The sequence below is a fragment of the Ascaphus truei genome, chromosome 4 (genome assembly GCF_040206685.1).
Source record: "Ascaphus truei isolate aAscTru1 chromosome 4, aAscTru1.hap1, whole genome shotgun sequence".
NCBI classification, from domain to species: domain Eukaryota; kingdom Metazoa; phylum Chordata; class Amphibia; order Anura; family Ascaphidae; genus Ascaphus; species Ascaphus truei.
The window spans coordinates 79,170,116-79,191,166 of NC_134486.1; the positions used below are offsets into that span (position 1 = coordinate 79,170,116).

General features: G+C 42.0%; 1 protein-coding gene across 1 annotated transcript in view; it reads right to left on the reverse strand.

Moving 5' to 3' along the window:
- The window catches only part of APLF (aprataxin and PNKP like factor), a 205,267-nt gene that overhangs the window by 66,146 nt on the left and 118,070 nt on the right, over positions 1 to 21,051 (reverse strand). The gene's annotated exons all lie outside the window — the stretch shown is intronic.

Consider the following 21,051-nt stretch of genomic DNA (forward strand, 5'->3'; position numbering starts at 1 on the left):
CGATCGATCACATGAGAACGGATCGATTGGAAACTTAGCTAATAACTTGTCAGTGTCTAGATTGTATTGATGTACACATTTAATTTTTTTAAATTAATTAATTTTGTTAAACGACAGCTTTAACTTTAGCTTTAAGTTCCATCATTTAAAATCCAATATTTTAGTGCCCACATTGTGAACCATCAAAAGCATTGGCTAAAATGTTTTAATAAATCCAGAAATAGAAACAAACTGATCCTTTCCCATTGCTCAGAAATCTAAAGCTTTGAAAACGTAAAAAATATATTGTGTATAGAAAAAAAAAAAAAAAAACACAGCTGCTAAGTCTGGTATTATAGAAACACTTTCATACACAAAGCTGCTAATCACAGTCATCACTGTTCAATATCTTGCAGTTCTGCTCAGAAAACCACCAAATATAAATAAATTACAGTAAAGTCTTGGTTACCCAACTTTCGGTAAACCGACACTCCGTTTTATCAGACATCCCCCCCATCTCACTTACCAGGCTTACCAGAGGAGGACAGAAGACCGCGGTAGTAAAACATTTGGAAGACAGCTGGTGGCGGGAGAAGAGGACCATGTCAGCGGAGGGAAGACGTTGAGACAGCGGGCGGTGGCAGGAGAAGACACGTAATCGGAGCAGGAGCAAAGCAGCACAGGAGAATGGAAGGTGAGGAACGCACTGTAACACCAGAAGTTTACTGGCATCTAACGTCCATCGTCTGACGGTATTACAGCATGTTCCTCCTCTGCCATTCTCCTGTGCTGCTCTGCTCCGACTACATGTCTTCTCCTGCTGCCGCCCACTTTCTCAACTTCTTTCCTCCGCTGACATGGTCCTCTTCTCCCGTCGCCAGCTGTCTTTCTCCTGTTCCACTCCTGCGGTCTTCAGTCCCCCTCTTCTGCCTCTACCGCCGGTAAGCCTGGTAAGTGGGAGGAGGGAGGTGGAGCAAATGTCAGATAGTACTTCCGTATTATCCGTCATTTTCGTCATCTGACACAGTATTGGTCCCATTTAGGTCCATTTAGACTCAACTGTATGGCCATGTCCCCTGTAATAGCTTGTTTCTACAATGGAAATGCAGATTTCATGTATTCCCTTGATTAATTTTTACAGATGTTACATTAAATTGTGTTAACAGTTCGTGCAGGTTAGTGAACAGTAATATTTTTGTGCAATCGCGAATCTACAGCAGATGTCCTTAATCCTAAAGATCTTTTAAGAAAGTTAGATTTCTTTATCTTTCCAAATGTATAGGTTCTATGCTTTTTGTGCCCTTACAGTCCATTTTTAATAGGATTTATAAAACCTAGAGGGGGTGGGGGGGGGGGGGGGAGTACAGTATATCATAACTTTTTTTTATCTCAAAGTGCACTCCAGAATTTGGGCTCAGAATGGCCATGTACCAAATCACATCTTGTCTCAATTTGCAAAAGGACACACACTGTAAAAAGTTACTCCATTTATAGAACTACTTCAAAAAATTCAATAACTATGAATAAAGTATAATAAAATAATGTCAGATTTTGCATGAATTTACACATAATAATAAAAAAAAAAACCTTCAGAACGTTAAGAACAATACCCACAAAAGAACGATGAAGGGATGGCAAAGGCCAATGAAACACCACTGTAAAAAGGGGGCTAGAGATTATTTACAAATGTTAATTAAATATATTCTTGGACTATTTACCAGCGCAGATGTACAGTATGGTAGGATCTCCCAAGAACATATTTTAAAAAGAACGAATGGGGATAGAAAAAACAATTTCACCGACTCCCTTTAATTAAAAATTTTTTTTTTTTTTTACAGAATTGGAATCGGTGGATATCCCAGATCTGAATGGCACTATTCTCCGCTTAGGGGACCCCCGGTTCTTGACATACTTACCAGTGAAATTACAAGAATTAACATCTTGTAATCATACTGTATAGTAGTATTCGTTTTTACTCCTGCAAAAAGTAGCTAATTATTTTCAACTATTGGTAGACGGTATCAAACCTCCCAGGGGATGAAAAAAAAGTTTAAAAAAAACAATATATCTGAAGCATAAAAAATAAACACAAAAATAAGCGTGTTAGACCATATATAGTAGGCAGGCATATAGATTCATCACTTAGTCTGTGGCAAAATCCGGATGAGTGGGATACCTCCTATATTGGTGTATATTTTGAATACTACAGATATCTTGATATATTGTACTACTGTACATTGTGTTTTCTTACTTTTTTCATCCTGTGGGTACTTTTTTAGATGTACACATCCAAGTCTAAGCGAAGGGAGGAATAGAAACGAATGTCATTCGAAAGAGCACTGCCACAAACAGTCTATTACACTATCAAAGTTGTCATCCGACATCCTTGAACACAGGGATCCTGGTAGGACAACACTATCGACTGAAAATAAACTGTTCTATACCCATGTTTATTAAGAGGGCATCTAGCAAAAGGTGTTTCAGACCAGCATTTAATCGTGCTAATAAGAGCAACAAGGACAGCCTGCCAGTCCCCAAGAAGAAAATCTGTGCAGAGACAGGAACACCACCTACGCCAGTGAGATTTATATCAACATTTAAGGAGAATTGGAGTGAGTTTCGGTTGATTCTTCAAAAGCATTGGGGAGTGTTACTCCGTGACTGCGACCTACTGTAGCTTTGACCATCAGCCGCACATACAGATGACTGCAAAAAGAGCCTTGAACTTAAGGCATCAGCATGTACACGGTCCCTTCAATAGAAGTTCAGTCCCCAAAAATAAAACAGTGGGGACATACCCATGTGGCTCTTGCAAGTGCAGTAGATTTATTCCCCTATAAAAAAGTTTCATTGACAGTGGTCACAATAAGGAGTACCATGTCAGGCATTTCTTTAACTGTCGTACCACAGGGATTATCTATGGGTTGAGGTGTCCATGTCAGCTTTTATATATAGGCATGACGTCTAGGGAGTTAAGGAAGCGCACACTCTAAAATGCATGCAATATCAGGAATGCCACCAAAGATTTATTGAAAAATAAACAGCTGACTAGTGTAGCCAGGTATTTTCACACTGCACATGCAAGCTCTACATTGGAAAGGTGCAACTAGGTAGCAGGGGAAGCAATTTGGAACTAGAACTTCTCAGAAATTCATCCAGATGGATTTTCAATTTAAATAGTGTCACCCCCAGAGGGTTAAATGAAGACCTGAGCTTTATCTGCTGTATCTAGGGGTTTCATCTATAGTCTTTATGGGTTTATAATGGTTTATTAACTGGTATATACTTATACTGTGTTTTGTTGTCATATATTTTCCAGAGATAATGCCATGCAGTTGGTCTATTTAAAGACAGTGATTGGGTCTGTTTAGTCACACCCCTGAAGAAGCCTTAACAGCGAAACGCCACATTGAGTTCACGTCACAGAGTGTTTGCTCTTCCTGTGCGTCTGAGAACTGATGGTGCAGCATAAACAACTTTTGCTGCTCTTCATTCAAACATCTGCAAACAAACCACTGTTACTCGATTCTGTGAATAAGATGCTTGGGAGGTAGTTCGTATGCAGCTTCTGATATCTTGTATGCTATTTTTCGAAACTAGGGTTTTTTTGACATGCGGATAACATTGTACTGAAGAATTGCCTTATATGGGTATCGATTATTCTAATCTTTGATAAAAACTATGGGACTATTGTTTGTGATAGGACTGTCGATCATTAACATCTGCGGTTTCCTACTTTTTGAGTCGATACACCATTATATGATTTCAGAAATGCCATAACAGCCTCATGCGATACTGACTACACACAGATACTTACATATACATTTACTATATAGTATGCTACATTTTACTTAATTTGCTGCACACGCCACTCTAAGTAACTTAGCTACGTTTTTCATTGCGTATCAGAGTGAGGTGTAGATCTAGGCTTTGCTCTGCTTAGATCACATACAGAAAAAGAATCCCTAAATGAAGCACCCAACCTCCACAAGAATAAATCATAAATAATAACTTTTAATGTTGCAAAGAAAACATCATATTAAAACCTATTTTTCGCTTGGGAACCAGATGCTGAGCCCTGTATGGGTTCGCTGAAATGGCATCTTATGTACCAATCATGATCATGCTATCCTGCTCAACAAACTCCAGAGATCTGGAATAGGGAAGCATGCTTTAAACTGGTTTCAGTCATACCTATCAGGTAGATCCCAACATGTGTCCATCTCTGGCTCTAACTCTAACCCCCTGGATATAACCTGTGGCGTCCTGCAAGGCTCTGTTCTGGGGCCCCTATTCTTCTCAGTGTTCATCAATGATCTTCCCACAGCTTGTCAGGAAGCCTCAATACACATGTATGCAGATGACACAATCCTATATGCACACAGCCATAGCCTCTCTGACCTTCAACACATACTTCAGTCTGACTTTTTCAGACTCGAAAACTGGATTTCCCAAAACAAACTGTTTTTAAACACTGGCAAGACTGTAACAATGGTGTTTGGGACCAAGACTACATTTTTAAAGCTTCCAGTGACTGAGCTCCAGATTAGAACCAACACTAACACTACCCTAACTCCTGTTACTAGTTTTAAATACCTGGGCACATGGTTTGACTCCCACTTAACATTCGGGATGCACATTGATACCCTGACAACCAAGACCTATGCCAAACTAGGGGTACATTACAGGAACAAATCCTCCCTAAGTCTCCTGGTCAGAAAACGTATCGCAGAGCAGATGCTATGCCAATTATTGACTATGGAGACATAGTATATGGCTCAGCACCTCAAACCCACCTTAGCAAACTTAACACCCTCTACAATTCAATTTGTCGTTTTGTTCTCCAATGCAACTATAACACACATCACTGCGAAATGCTCAAAGAACTAGATTGGTCATCACTCAAGTCTAGGCGCAAAGTTCACCTTTCCTGTCTTGCCTTCAAATTCTTTATGTGCAAGCTACCCAGCTACCTGAACAAGCTCCTCCCCCCTACCACATGCAGCACCCATCACCTGAAATCAGACTCCAAAAGACTGTTCATGGTCCCAAGGCTCAACAAATTATCCGGCCGCTCCTCCTTCTCTTACCGTGCACTCCAAAACTGGAACAACCTACCAGAGACTCTTACATCCACCACCAGTCTAAGTTCTTTCAAATCTAAGGCTGTCACACATTTGAATCTGGTCTGTAACTGTTTCATTCGCCCATAATATAAATTATCTGTAACTGTGCATGCAATGTCTTATATATAATGTATACCCTGCTCATTATGTAACTGTATTTGTAAACATGTATTATTTGTCTTAACTCTGTGCCCAGGACATACTTGAAAACGAGAGGTAACTCTCAATGTATTACTTCCTGGTAAAATATTTTATAAATAAATCATAGGGCTTTATGTATATGCCAGTTAAGATACAAATATTTAGGATTCAAGTGCTATTGAACCCCAGAGTCTTAATCCCATATAGGATAGAAGAACAGGCTGTGTGGGTTACGCAACGGAGCCCGTATATAAAGGTTGTAGATATTACCTAAATTGTGCATTGAACATCAGTGTGTGAGTCCTGAGCTATGTTAATATAAATAGCCAAGGACTGAACTCAGTGAGATGAAAGTACTGAGGTTTCAGACACCCCAGAGGTTAGTACCATGATAAATAAAAATGAGTGCACTCCACAAGTGCTGGATATATAGTGTCAGTAAAGTATCCCAAAATATAAAAAGTGACAAATGCCTGACAGGTTAAGGCCCCAGAGGGTATTCGGGTTGTGTCTAACTGATAGGTGCCATTATTTATACATCTTTCCCAGTGCAAAAAGGGAGCTAGGTTGCCCCATATAACTTTTAATAAACTAACAATAATTAGTGAGGAAATAGGAAGTTGCTAGCTGTAGCTAGTGGTTGCCTCCAAGGGCCACCATCTTAGTTTAGCTGACTGATAGAATGATACTGCGCCAAGAAAATACAACTGACTGCCGGTTCCAAACTGAGACCTCATGCCTCAGTCGCGCTAATTACGTAAGTGGATTGCGTCACTACAACCCGACGTGCGTTTCGTTCCGAGAGGGACATCTTCAGGGGTGGGCGGGTTCCTGTCATCCCCACATTCTTATAGTTGCCAATTGCTATGGTAATAAGCTCAGCTGTGATTGGACCGTCCTGGCTCATCTGCATCGCAGTAGCAGGGGAATAGTTAACACAGGGATATCTGCCTAATGTTAAAAATAAGGAACAAATTCCTTATACTTAAAAGGCAAATTAAATAATATTGGAGATGATAAATAATCAATCAATCATTCTCCAGTGTGTCAAAAATGATTATGAAGTGCATCCGATGCGTGCTTAATCCTTAACCTCTTCCACCCGGGTTACGTTGGGAATTTTCCCTTACGGTTTACTTGTTCTATTTTGATATCAGTATACTGTGCACTGCTCCGAGGTACAGCCATTTATATCTCAGAAGGGGACCTTGGGTTACCCCTCTATGATTTATAGTTCCCTGTAGGTTTAATATTAGCTTGCTTTGCATTTATCCTACTTATCAGCAAGGGGCCAGAACGCTCTGTGACTGTCTTTTTTAGAATTTTATTTTGTATGTCCTTTTCACTGTTCTTATACCAATAAAGTGTATTTTAATATTTTTGCACACTTCCGTGAGTGTCCCAATTTTGTGGAGTTACGGGGATTATTTTCTTTTAGGGAGTCCCACCCTTCTTTGTTGATCAGTTGATTACACACTCCAGGGGAGCACCACCTGATTTATTAGGCATGGCTGTTGTGTGCTAATTGACTTGATAGGTAGTAGTGCTTTTCTGCCCTTGTTTTCTTATATTTAAAGGAGCAGCCCCTATATTTCCTCCCTGGGTTAGAAGCAGGGAGTCGGGCGGATGTGAACTGGGTTGATTTCAGGTTTGGGGAGCCCCAGCTTCCTGAGATACATACCTCGGAAGGGGGTGCCGGTATGTCTCTGCAGGTTTAAATGATCCAGTCACACGGACCAATAGTTAGCCACAAGGGATGAAGTCATGGCTACCTATTGGCCTGCGGGAAATTTAAAGTCGTCATATTGACAGCCCCACCAAGCCAAGCTGTAGCTGCTACTGGCTCCTCCTTCCGAGATAAGTGTCTCGGGAAGCAGGGGGTGCCTGGAGCTGAAATGAACACGTTCAGCACCGGAAACCCACTGCTTCAACTGTATTTAAAAAAACGTAAAGTGTCACCACCTGCCGCTGTTTTAAATGAGTATACTGTATTTCCCAGGCATTATATGGCCATTATTTTTGTATACATTTTAAAGAAGGAGTTAACTCCGGGCAGATAACAGACATTTCCTGTTAAGGTAACATCACAATATTCGCTCCGATTTAACGGAGCTTAGTAAAACAATATCACAAAGAAACCGACTGGGGTCAAGGTGGGTTCTTTTGATTTTTAAGTTTCGCTACCGAATGTTAAGGAGGTCAGACACAGCAGTCACATTTCCAGCCCAAATCATACAGATTAATGTACATACAGGCTGTATTACCAGAGCAACTTCTTTTTGCAATTAATAAATCACTCACATGGGATTTAAGCAATTTTATACACATTTAAACAGCAGTAACACTGTAGCTGATACGAAGCAACATTAGCAGATCCCGTAAATCAGCGCAATGGTATTGAGAAGTACTGTAACAGCTACCATAACCTGGTGTCTATTTCAAAAGCTTTGTGGGATGGCTGCCACCTTTAAGGTTTGGCAATCTGATTGGAATCCAAGTGTCTATTCCCCGTGACTTTGGAAAACTCCCTTTTGCTCCCTGTTCCTCATGCATGTTCTATGTAGAGTGCTATATTTACAGCAGCAAAATATATACAGTAAGACAAGTATATACATTTATATAGTCCTTCAATTGCTGAAATACCAATAAAACATTACAAGCTCTGTTATGACTAAGTGAGATTGTGACAGCTGTTTGAGGGAACGTGAATGGATTTCTTATGAAACATTGCTTTCAACCCTTGCTGAAGATTTATAGGAGGTTTCTGTTACATTTATTTACGAGGCAGGAAGGACAACTGCTCATGGATATTTGATCTGGACTTTTATTTCTACTTTTCTGGCCCCATTTCTTTGCTTTAGGTTGTAAAAAAAAACCTCACAAAAAAGGTCAGCTAAGTATCAAGAAGCTCCTTATCCTGATTTATTAACATTATAAGAATGTCATTAAAAAGTGTATGGCAGCAGACATCAATACAACTCAAGCAACACAAAGTAAATTGAATAATGTAACTTCCCCTTAGATGAGGAAACACATTTGATATCAGCGCGTGGGCCAATTAATTTGCAGTCCAAAAAAATCTTGTGATATGGATGTGGTTCTTGAATTACTTGATACTATGCAATACTCCACATGTGCTATACAATCTACAGTAGTTGTATTAAATAGTGCTAAATCCAATGCTTTCAATGTACATACATCTACAGATACTCTGCACAGTCAAGAAGTCAAAAACGTTAAAATTATGGGGGCATAGTAGAAAAAAATGAGCATTAAACCAAGTGTATATAATCATACACACTGAAATAGTACATATGCAAAAATGAGCCAAAGCATACCAAAATTGAATATTTAAAAAGAAACGCACATATTAGTAGAGTTAACATTTTGGTCTCATCAGCGACCTTCCTCCCGAGAAAACATTTTTTGTCCTGCGGAATGTCTCAGATGAGAACGAAACGTTGTCTCTACTAATATGTTTTTTTAAATACTATTCAATCTTTTAGTGCCTTTCTCATGTTTGCATTCAAATGTATTTGTACAATATAGCAGCTGTACTAAAAAATGAAAACAAAGATATTATAATATCCATATTTTATCCTAAAGAATAAAATAGTACCTCATCTTGGGTACGTGATACCATTTCTAACACTGGAGCTATTAAAGAAGCTGAAGTAAACCGAAATGTATAACTAATCTCTTCATTTTCTGCTTCAACAGCAAAAGCCTGCCCTATTTCTTGCTGCTGCCTAGTAAAATACTTGGAGGGAAGAATGGACAGGTTTGTGCTAGTGTAGAAGAATCCGATGCCAGAGAAATTCAGCCATTCAGATATCACAAAATCATACAGTATATTGCTGACTCCTATAACCCAATGAAAAATGCAAATATCAAAATCATTTAAAAAGAAAATGTTTTCAAACTTTTTCAAATAATTGTAATATATGAATACAGGAAATGCAAATAAATAATTTCAGAATTACAATGTTTAATATTCTGATGCTGTATTTTGAAAGGGTATAACATGACTTTAAACTAACGAAGCAAAGATCCCACCAATGGTTGGCCCATATGTTATTGAATGTAATCTCTCTAGCGCTTATTCAGATCCTTAAACTCTGGAGTACTAGTCCAATTATATAACCAGAGTTAATAAGTAAAGCAAAGCCAACTATCCATCAATGGCCCACATCAGTCCATAAATGTCCACAGACGGAAAATAGAAAACAACTGTGACGCACCACCAGTTGAAATGAGGAAATAGAGGGTGACAAAAAAAGTTTATTAAATAATGCGCAACAAGACAGCCATGTTTCGCGTGTGATGCGCATAAATCAAAGTCCCTTCAGAGCTAACCTCCGTCAGGGACATTTAAATACCCTGCGTTCCCGGCAAAAGCTGTCAATCATGTCATCACGCAACAGACGCAGCGTCGTTACGTCATCACGTGGAGTACACAATCCTAATAAAAAAACATTTAAACAATTTTATTTAAACAAACATTGAACTAATGAACAGGACTTGCTACATTCTATTCTATACTAGATTATAGTTGCAATATTATGGCTACTATGTAACAATACCAGGTTCTTAAACACAAAAACCATTTAATAACAAAAAGGCATAGCTTGTTAGAATAATTGCCTTTACACACACAAAACCACCAATAATACATATATGTAGATATTAGGGTAAAGAATAACATTTTGTAATTTTACTTGCTGTACTGTTTAAGGAAAAAAACATATATCCTCCCCAATATATGTGCAAATATCAGGAAGACAACTGTTTAGGAGGCAAGTTGAAACGTCAAATATATCTGTTACTAGTTAGAAATTAACAAACACGCCTCTCCCATACATGTAACTATAATGTTGACAATGTACACATGCAATATGCACTATATACAACATATTGAATAGAGTAAGTTCGACTTATGACACTTAAAATACTTTACCGTAGGGAAATGAAAAACACACAGATTGGATCAGTAAAAATTAATACTAATATATCCAAAAAAACACCTTTTTTTGTTGCAAAGGACAATTATTGGCCCAACAATTAACCTTTAGTCTCATAATTAATATTCAAATAAGTACAGCTCTACCCCGTTATAACACGATTCGTTACAAAGCAAATCCGCTTATAACGCGATGCAAGCGCGACTCCCAATTTTCGTATTTCTGAATACTTTACAACACGATTATTGGTATCTTAAATACTTTATTGTACAATGCATACAATTGTACATTATTTCTAATGCGATCCGCTTATAACGCAATGTGATCCTTTGGACCCCAAGCACAGCGTTATAAGGGGGTTTAAATTAAATGCTGGGGGACCAGCGAGGCCTCTAAGTTCCCTTACCTCGTCTCAGACGGCTTCGGGTGACGCATCGCCATGGTAACGCGGCGTCAAACAACGCCACGGGGTCATGTCACATCATGGTGCCATGGCATCGTGACGTCACGTGTCCCCTACCGTGTCATTTGACGCCGGAGACAAGGTATGGAGGGGGGCGAGAGCAAAGGGGGGAGAGCATGCAGAGGGGCGCAGAATGAAAAGTTTGTGCATCTCTACCTTATATTACCTAATGTATATTTTCTAGCATTCTGCATCCCAAATTCTCAGTGTGTATTTCATAACAAGCGGACGTATCAAATTTTACGTCCTGCCATTTATTCATTATCCAATCCCAACTAGTTTTCTCCTACTGTATATACTGTACAGTATGTAAGGGAAGACTCTAAAACTATCCCCTTGCTTTTGAATTTGATGGGTTTATAATACACCCTTACACCCAAGTTATTCACTTCACGATGTCTTTGTGTTATACTGCTTTATTAATCTAGTTTAGTTATTTCTTCCAGTCACTTGAACTATAGCATATTTTCTTCCATTTGCCACATATCGACCCACTCTATTAACATACATATATTTATATGATATATGGACAAAGAATGCTGACTACACATTTTTTTCACATTACATTTAAAAAGTTGACCTTCTTCCTGTAAAAGTCAATACAAATTCAATATTACTGCAAACAGTAACGGCATTATGCTATTGAAAGAAAGGCGACTTTTAATAAACTATTCCAAACTACTGCTTTTTTTGTTGTTTTGTTTATTAGGAAACATTATATTTCTTAACAAACCCAACTAGTTGAAATTATGTATGCATATTTCCTTAATAAAATTAATAGTTTGTGCTTATGCATTTTCCCTATCCCTTTTTTTGGTTTCTGTAGCCTTCCTTGAATAACTTGCTTACAAAAATATAAGTACATAGTATAGCACCCTTGCAAAACTTAATTCCAGTAAGTCGTGGTCTCTTAAGGGAGGTAAAGGGTTATTTCATTACTGGCCCTAGTTGTATGCATTTTGTATATATAGTATATGCATCTGTTTTAAAGGTTAGTGTCTGGAACCGCCTGGTAGTCTGGAAGTTGCCAGAAGGTCACCTGATATGGTGTGACCTTATTATAATGTTTAGCCCACCCATTAATCTGCCCAGCAACAGCAGTGGGTGCCCAAGTTCTATAAGGCAGGGATCACCCCTTTTTGCCTCAGAACCCAGGAGGATCCAGAGGAGGGGATCTCACTTGTAAATATGTAAGTACACAGTTATGTATTAAAGTACTTTAGGGTAGTAGCTCCTTTGTTGTTTTGAAAGATAGGGAAGTGCCCTTGCAGATAGGCTCCCTAGAAATGTAAGAAATGTGGCAGTACAGGCTTGCAAAGGGGAGGCCTGTGTCCCCTAAGAATTATAAAAATCTTTAGTTCAAAGACTATTCGGACAAAGAAGCAGGCAGATGCCTGAAGGCCTATCTTGGGGTTGACACCCCTAAGGGAATGGGATGAGCCCAAGCAGGGGCCCTAAAGAAATAGTTATACAGCATCATAAATGTATGTCCATGTACCCGGTTCAAGAGATGTGCCTTTCCATGGATCCTGTAATCAACCAGAAGAAGTTATGCTGTTTTTAAAAAAAGTTAAAAGTCCCTGGCGCACACTATTTTTATTCTCACTCCTTGCCAAGAGCTTGCACGGATCCACAGCACCCTGAGAAGAACAAGGTAACTGCTGAGCACCCATACACTCATAAGTATATTTCAGTCGGGGGGGAATTGGGGTGTTACACTTGTACATCAAGAAAATTCCCATTACTCATTGTACACTGATGCAGCCACGAGTATCCGAACACTTACTTGGGAAAATACCCCAGTAATGCTGCAACATTTCTGTGACATTTCTGCAGACAGACTAATGGCCCATCAGATTAACACAGTGGGGGTCCCTGGCAGTCCCTTTCAAACTGAGACTGCAAGGGACCCCCGCTGTGTTAATCCGATGGGCCATTAGTCTGTTTGCAGAAATGTTGCCGCATTACTGGGAGATTGCCCCAGATTTTCAAAGGCAAGTGTTCGGATACTCATGTATGTATGTATGTATGTATGTATGCATGTATATACAGTAGAGGCAACTCTTATTCGAACAAAAACCAGTGGCAATTCCCCAAAAAACCCAGGAAACACCCAGGTACATTCTGAATACATGCCTTAAACTTTCCTTAAACTAGCCCCAGCATTTCTGCATTGATTAATGGCCTATCAGATTAACAGCGGGGGTCCCTGGCAGTCCCATTCAAACTGAATTGGAATGCCAGGGATCCCTGCTGTGTTAATCCTATGGGTCGTTAGTCAATGCAGAAATGCCTTAAACGTGCCTCCAACTAGCCCAGAACATACCCAGAATGTAACCCGGCTAGTTTACGGCAAATGTTAGAATAAACGTTGCCTCTACTGTATATATATATATACAGTGGTTGACAAATCACCAAAAAATCTACTCGCCACCTAGTACCAAACGTGTGCTGCTTGGGCCAATATTTACTCGCCCGGGGGTTAACTCCACTCGCCCGGGGCGAGCAAATGTATAGGTCTGTCGAACACTGTATATATATATATATATATATATGTACATATATATATATATATACATATATACATATTGTGACAGAAACCAGGGGATGGTAATAAATTCCGTATATAGGGCTCCCAGGATACTAAACAGTTTCTATCCTGTTTGGCCTGGGAGTGCAGCCTTATAATACATACACTCCATCCCACAGTTTGGCAAACGCTGGAACTGAGGGATGAGAGATCCAGACCAGAGTTTGTCTGCTGCCTGATTTCTGTCACCTGTCATGCTAATTAGGAATCAGGTATGAAAGACTGATTTCCTGTTTGCTCTGGTCTCCCCACAAGAGCCAGGAGGCTGGAAGGCTGCTGAACTACAGAGGGGAGAAGCCTCTTCCCCAAACAGGTTCAATCTTTCTGTTCATTTGTGTAAGACTGCAAAAGTACCGTGTTTTGATGTTGGAAGTGGAAAAGCCACTTCCAACCCTGAGTCAGGGAAATCTAAGTTAAGTTATCGCTCAGGTGAGCAGCTTTTGTTTTGATCTGTTTTCTGTTGTATGCACTGTGGCAGTCTCAGTGCCTGGGACTGAATAAACCAGGCATAGCCTGTTTAAAGGAACAGTACGTGACGCCTCATCATTTAACCTACCCTAAAAGACCGTGTTCTAAACAGTCCCGGACAAACGACGGAGCCCCGGAGTAAGCCGTTTGTCACATATGGTGGAGAATGCGGGCAGAACACTAGGGGGTCTGCGGGTTGAAGAACTTTGAAAAAAAAAAAAAAAGTTTTTTTCATCCTCTGCAAACAAGATGGAAGACGTGGTGGGTGCGCTGGTACGCAATGTCGCTGCCCAGAAAGACGCAAATGAAACCCAGCAACAGCTGTTAATAGCCCAGCAAGAAACTAATGCAAACCAGCAGCAGACGAATGCAGCCCAGCAACAGCTGCTAATAGCCCAGCAAGAGATTAATGCCAACCAGCAACAGGCGAATGCCAACCAGCAACAGGCGAATGCAAACCAGCAACAGACGAATGAAGCCCTGCAAAACGCGAATGCAAACCAGCAAGAGACAAACCGCTTGCTGAGAGAGGAGCAACAGCGGTTCGCTCAGGGCTTTCAGCAGGAACTCGAGATCCTGAGGGGGACTATCAGTAACCTTCCACTGGCAGCGGCAGCCCCAGTTCCGAAAATGACCAGGGCAAGCCACTACCTTCAGAAGATGGGACCCTCGGATGATGTGGAAGCCTATCTTCTCACGTTTGAACGCACGGCACAGAGAGAGGGATGGCCAGAAGCTGAGTGGGCTGGTCTAATCGCACCCTTCCTAAGCGGCGAACCCCAGAAGGCTTACTTTGATCTAGAGCCAGCCGAAGCTAACGTCTATGCAAAATTGAAGTTCGAGATCCTCGCCCGCCTCGGCGTAACCACGGCTGTTCGCGCCCAAAGGTTTCACGCATGGTCCTTCACGATGGATAAAGCCACCCGAAGCCAGATGTATGACCTAATCCACCTCGCCCGGAAGTGGCTACAACCCGAGATCAACTCAGCCAGCCACATCGTGGAACGGTTGGTCATGGACCAGTTCTTGAGGAAACTTCCCTCTGCCTTACGCCGTTGGGTCAGTCGGAGTGACCCCCACAATGCGGATGAGCTTGTGGCCCTCGTAGAAAGGTACAATGCAGCAGAAGAGCACCAGCAACCCACAGTCGTGGAGCAACCCCACTACCCGAGGTTCCAGGACTCTTCCAGAGACGGTAAAAGGGTACCGGGGTTAAGGGGCGCTGAAGAGCGGCGACCACCTTCACGCAGCACCAGCAACAGTGGTTCGCACACTAAGGGCAATAGCCAACATGGGGAGCCGGGAAAAGGCTCTAAGTGGGACACAGACTATGTACCTAAATGTGTAAATTGTCATGAGAGGGGCCACACAGCAAAAATCTGCCCACTAAATGATGAGCCCATGCAATGCAACAGCGTGGAACCTTATTCGCTGTTGTCCCAATGTATGGGCCCTAGCCCAGAGGACCCCTTGAATAACCATCTGTGGGCATTTGTAAAGGTTAATGGTAAGAGGGTTCGGGCACTTCTTGACTCTGGGAGCATGGTCACACTAGTGTCCGAATACCTCTTGCCCATTAAGAAGAAACAGGGAAACAGTTCACAAAGAGTGGCAATTTGTTGTATACATGGGGATAATCATGAATATTCCACTGTTGATGTTTTTTTTGAAACAGAGTTTGGTTCTTTAGATTTCAAGGTGGGTATTGTACCCAAACTGGCACATGATGTGTTAATAGGGACCGACTTTCCCCATTTTCTAAAAATGTGGTCCCCCGCTCAGAATAGCGCCCAGAGTTCAATAGCGGACCATAACGAAGTATTAGAAGAAACAAATCCTTTCCCTTTTTCAGAAATGGAGGTTGACGAGGGCCCAAATAAGAAGGGGGAAAAGGAGTGCTGTAAAATTCCCTTCCCCATCACTACTTTGGTAGGGAATACCCCAAATCAAGATGTTGAGCAGACACTTACCACCCCAGAACCGGATAAGACCCTCGCTGACCTAGAGGTCAGTCCTGGGAGTTTTAAGAAGGCCCAGTGGGAGGACCCCACATTAGCGGTAGCAAGGGGAAATATACGGGACCAGAATAGTACTCATGGCCAACCAGATAGGTCACTTGCTTACCCCTACTTCGAGGTAGAGAACGACCTAGTATATCGGGTTGATAAAAGGAAATCAGTTACAACTAAACAATTGTTGGTACCACGGACATTCCGTAACGTAGTATTACACCTCGCACATAGTCATCCATTGGGGGGACACCTAGGGGTGGAAAAGACAAAAGAAAAGGTTCTCCGAAGCTTCTATTGGCCTGGGGTTCTGGCAGAAATTACGAATTATTGTTCCTCATGCCCAGAATGTCAGATCACCGCCCCGTTCAAGGCGTACCGCAGCCCATTGGTACCCCTTCCCATAATAGAGGTACCATTTGACCGGATTGCTATGGATCTAGTAGGACCCCTAATAAAGTCTGCTAGGGGACATCAGCATATATTGGTAATATTAGATTATGCCACCCGATATCCGGAGGCAGTTCCCCTACGTAGCACCTCAGCTAAAAACATAGCAAAAGAGTTAGTAGTTCTGTTTTCCCGGGTCGGGATTCCTAAAGAGATTCTATCTGACCAGGGAACACCATTTATGTCCCAAGTAACGAAAGAGCTACTGCACCGACACACTTTATTCGAGCAAATACCCAGTATGTACCTGGCAGATACCTGGAATGCGCCGCTCCTCACCTCTGACAAGCCCCGTTGCGTTTGCCTTCCCAGCCTGGGTTCATGCCTGGCTGATGGGCGGCTGATCTGTTAAATGATAATGATTAGGATTTAATAGGCTGCAATGCTTCGCGTGTCTACCAGATGGCATAAATTCATGAATTGTAATGCAGTATATATATATACACTGTGCAGTATTGCAGCCAGCGGGAATAAAATGCTTCAATCCCTGCTTGGAAAATAACTCAATGCACTCGGGCAGAAAACAGTCACAAACCTCAATACACCCGGGTATACCCGAATTCGTGGGACTAGCCGAGCTCGAATAAAGTGTGTCGCCAGTGTATGTAAACTCCTAAAAATCAAGCATCTCAGAACCTCAGTCTATCATCCACAAACAGATGGTTTAGTGGAAAGGTTCAATAAAACCTTAAAGAGCATGTTACGGCGGGCGGTTGATAAAGATGGGAAAAACTGGGATTGTTTGTTACCGTACCTGTTATTTGCCATTAGGGAAGTTCCCCAATCATCCACAGGCTTCTCCCCATTTGAACTATTGTATGGCCGACACCCAAGGGGCTTACTGGATATAGCCAAAGAGACTTGGGAACACGAGGTTACCCCTTACAGAAGTGTAATAGAGCATGTTGCCCAGATGCAGGACCGCATTGCTGCAGTCCTACCCATAGTGAGGGAACACATGGAGAAAGCTCAAGAAGCACAGAGGAATACATATAATAAGGGTGCTAGGGTCAGAATTTTTTCTCCAGGTGATAGGGTACTAGTTCTGGTTCCCACCGTGGAGAGTAAATTCCTTGCTAAATGGCATGGGCCATATGAGGTCTTGGAAAGAGTGGGAGAAGTAAATTATAAGGTAAGACAGCCAGGTAGGAGGAAACCTGAGCAAATTTACCATATAAACCTACTCAAGCCCTGGAAAGATAGAGAAGTCTTGTTAACCCTAGTACCCCCAGGTCCGTCAGAGAATCAAGAAACTGACCCAGAGGTTAGCATAGCTGAAACCCTGTCTGTTCATCAGAAACGAGAGGTTCAGAATTTAGTGAAAAGAAACAAAGAAATCTTCTCTATACGGCCAGGTAGAACTAACGTAATTGAACATGACCTAGTCTCTAAACCGGGGGTCCGAGTTAACCTTAAACCGTACCGAATCCCAGAGGCCAAAAGAAAGGCTATAAGTTTAGAGGTTAAAAAAATGCTAAAACTAGGTGTAATTGAGGAATCCCAAAGTGGGTGGAACAGCCCTATAGTCTTAGTCCCAAAGCCAGATGGTACAACAAGGTTTTGTAATGACTACCGGAAACTAAACGCGGTGTCAAAATTTGATACTTATCCTATGCCCAGGGTAGATGAACTTGTAGAGAGACTGGGCAAAGCCCGATATCTCACAACCCTAGACCTAACAAAAGGGTACTGGCAGGTTCCCCTCACAGAAAGGGCAAAAGAAAAGACAGCCTTCTCAACCCCAGACGGCCTCTTTCAGTATAAGGTGTTGCCTTTTGGCTTACATGGAGCTCCCGCCACATTCCAAAGAATGATGGATAAAATTTTAAAACCACATGCTCGGTATGCTGCCGCCTACCTGGATGATGTGGTAATCCATAGTGAAGATTGGCAATCCCACCTTCCAAAGGTCCAAGCTGTGCTTGACGCAGTCCGGTCTGCTGGACTAACTGCTAACCCCGCTAAATGCACTATTGGTCTGGAGGAGGCCAAGTATCTGGGATATTCTATTGGCAGAGGTTTACTCAAACCCCAAACACTCAAAGTGGAGGTGATACAAAATTGGCCAAGGCCAGTTACAAAAAAACAAGTAAGGACCTTTTTGGGGTTAATTGGGTACTACAGAAGGTTTATTCCCAATTTTGCAACTAAGGCAACCCCACTAACTGACCTCACAAAAGCAAGAGGACCGCTAATGGTAAAGTGGTCCCCCGAAACCGAACAGGCCTTTAGAAGCCTGAAAGAAGCTCTCTGTGCCCAACCAGTGTTGGTCACACCTGACTTCTCCAAAGAGTTCGTAGTCCAAACCGACGCATCTGAGGTAGGGCTGGGGGCGGTACTCTCCCAGGAGTCTCAAGGTGAGGAGCACCCCATCCTTTATTTAAGTAGGAAACTAAATCCCCAGGAGAAAAATTACTCCATAGTAGAGAAAGAGTGTCTCGCAATAAAGTGGGCTGTAGAGACGCTCAAATACTACCTGTTGGGGAGAAAATTCCGGTTGGTCACAGATCATGCACCCCTTACCTGGATGTGTCAAAACAGGGAAAAGAATGCTAGAGTGACCAGGTGGTTCCTAAGCCTACAACCCTTTAAATTTTCTGTGGAACACAGGTCAGGGCACAAACATGGCAATGCTGACGGGTTGTCAAGGATGCACTCCCTAATATCCATGGTCGCTCATCCCTCGAGGTCTGAGCTGGGGGGGAGGATATGTGACAGAAACCAGGGGATGGTAATAAATTCCGTATATAGGGCTCCCAGGATACTAGACAGTTTCTATCCTGTTTGGCCTGGGAGTGCAGCCTTATAATACATACACTCCATCCCACAGTTTGGCAAGCGCTGGAACTGAGGGATGAGAGATCCAGACCAGAGTTTGTCTGCTGCCTGATTTCTGTCACCTGTCATGCTAATTAGGAATCAGGTATGAAAGACTGATTTCCTGTTTGCTCTGGTCTCCCCACAAGAGCCAGGAGGCTGGAAGGCTGCTGAACTACAGAGGGGAGAAGCCTCTTCCCCAAACAGGTTCAATCTTTCTGTTCATTTGTGTAAGACTGCAAAAGTACCGTGTTTTGATGTTGGAAGTGGAAAAGCCACTTCCAACCCTGAGTCAGGGAAATCTAAGTTAAGTTATCGCTCAGGTGAGCAGCTTTTGTTTTGATCTGTTTTCTGTTGTATGCACTGTGGCAGTCTCAGTGCCTGGGACTGAATAAACCAGGCATAGCCTGTTTAAAGGAACAGTACGTGACGCCTCATCATTTAACCTACCCTAAAAGACCGTGTTCTAAACAGTCCCGGACAAACGACGGAGCCCCGGAGTAAGCCGTTTGTCACAATATATACATACATACATATATATACATATACATATACACACACAAACACACACACCGTTAGGACCGGAAATAATTGGGCACTGACACAATTTTCATAATTTTGGCTCTGTACGCCACCACAATGGATTTGAAATGAAACAACCGAGATGCAATAGAAGTGCAGACTTTCAGCTTTAATTCAAGGGGTTGAACAAAAATATCGTATGAAACGTTTAGGAATTTAAACCATTTTGAAACACAGTCCCCTTATTTCAGGGGCTCAAATGTAATTGGACAAATTAACACAAACATAAATAAAATGTTAATTTTTAATACTTTGTCGAGAATCCTTTGCAGGCAATGACTGCTTGTAATCTGGAATGCATGGACATCACCAAACGCTGGGTTTCCTCCTTTGTGATGCTTTGCCAGGCCTTTACTGCAGCTGTCTTCAGTTGTTGTTTGTTCGTGGGTCTTTCTGCCTTAAGTTTTGTCTTCAGCACGTGAAATGCATGCTCGATCGGGTTGAGATTAGGTGATTGACTCGGCCATTGCAGAATACTCCACTTCTTTGCCTTAAAAAACTCCTTGGTTGCATTTGCAGTATGTTTTGGGTCATTGTCCATCTGTAAAGTGAAGCGCGGTCCAGTCAACTTCACTGAATTTGGCTGAATCTGAGCAGACAATATATCCCTATACACTTCAGAATTCATCCGGCTGATTCTGTCTTCTGTCACATCATCAATGAAGGCTAGTGACCCAGTGCCATTGTAAGCCATGCATGTATGCCCATGCCATCCCACTGCCTCCACTGTGTTTTACAGATGATGTGGTATGCTTCGGATCATGAGCCGTTCCAAGCCTTCTCCATACTTTTTTCTTCCCATCATTCTGGTACAGGTTGATCTTAGTTTCATCTGTCCAAAGAATGCTGTTCCAGAACTGGGCTGGCTTTTTTAGATATTGTTTGTCAAAGTCGAATCTGGACTTTCTATTCTTGAGGCTTATGAATGGTTTGCACCTTGTGGTGAATCCTCTGTATTTGCTCTCGTGAAGTCTTCTCTTTATGGTAGACTTGGATAATGAAATGCCTACCTCCTGGAGAGTGTTCTTCATTTGGCTGGATGTTGTGAAGGGGATTTCTTTACCATGGAAAGGATCCTACGATCATCCACCACTGCTGTCTTCCGTGGACATCCAGGCCTTTTTGTGTTGCAGAGCTCACCAGTGCGTTCTTTTTTTCTCAGAATGTTGATTTGGCCACTCCTAATGCTCCTGCTATCTCTCTGATGGATTTTTTTTTTTGGCAGCCTAAGGATGCCCTTTTTCACTTGCATTGAGAGCTCCTTTGAGCGCATGTTCTGGGTTCATAGCAACAGCTTCCAAATGCGAATGCCACACCTGGAATCAATATCAGACATTTTACCTGCTTTATTGATGATGAAATAACGAAAGTACACTACGACACACTTTATTGAAGTGTGGTCGGTACCGCAAGCCGGGAAATCTCCCGGCTTGCTTGTGGCCGCCCCTCGGCGTGCCGCGCGTCA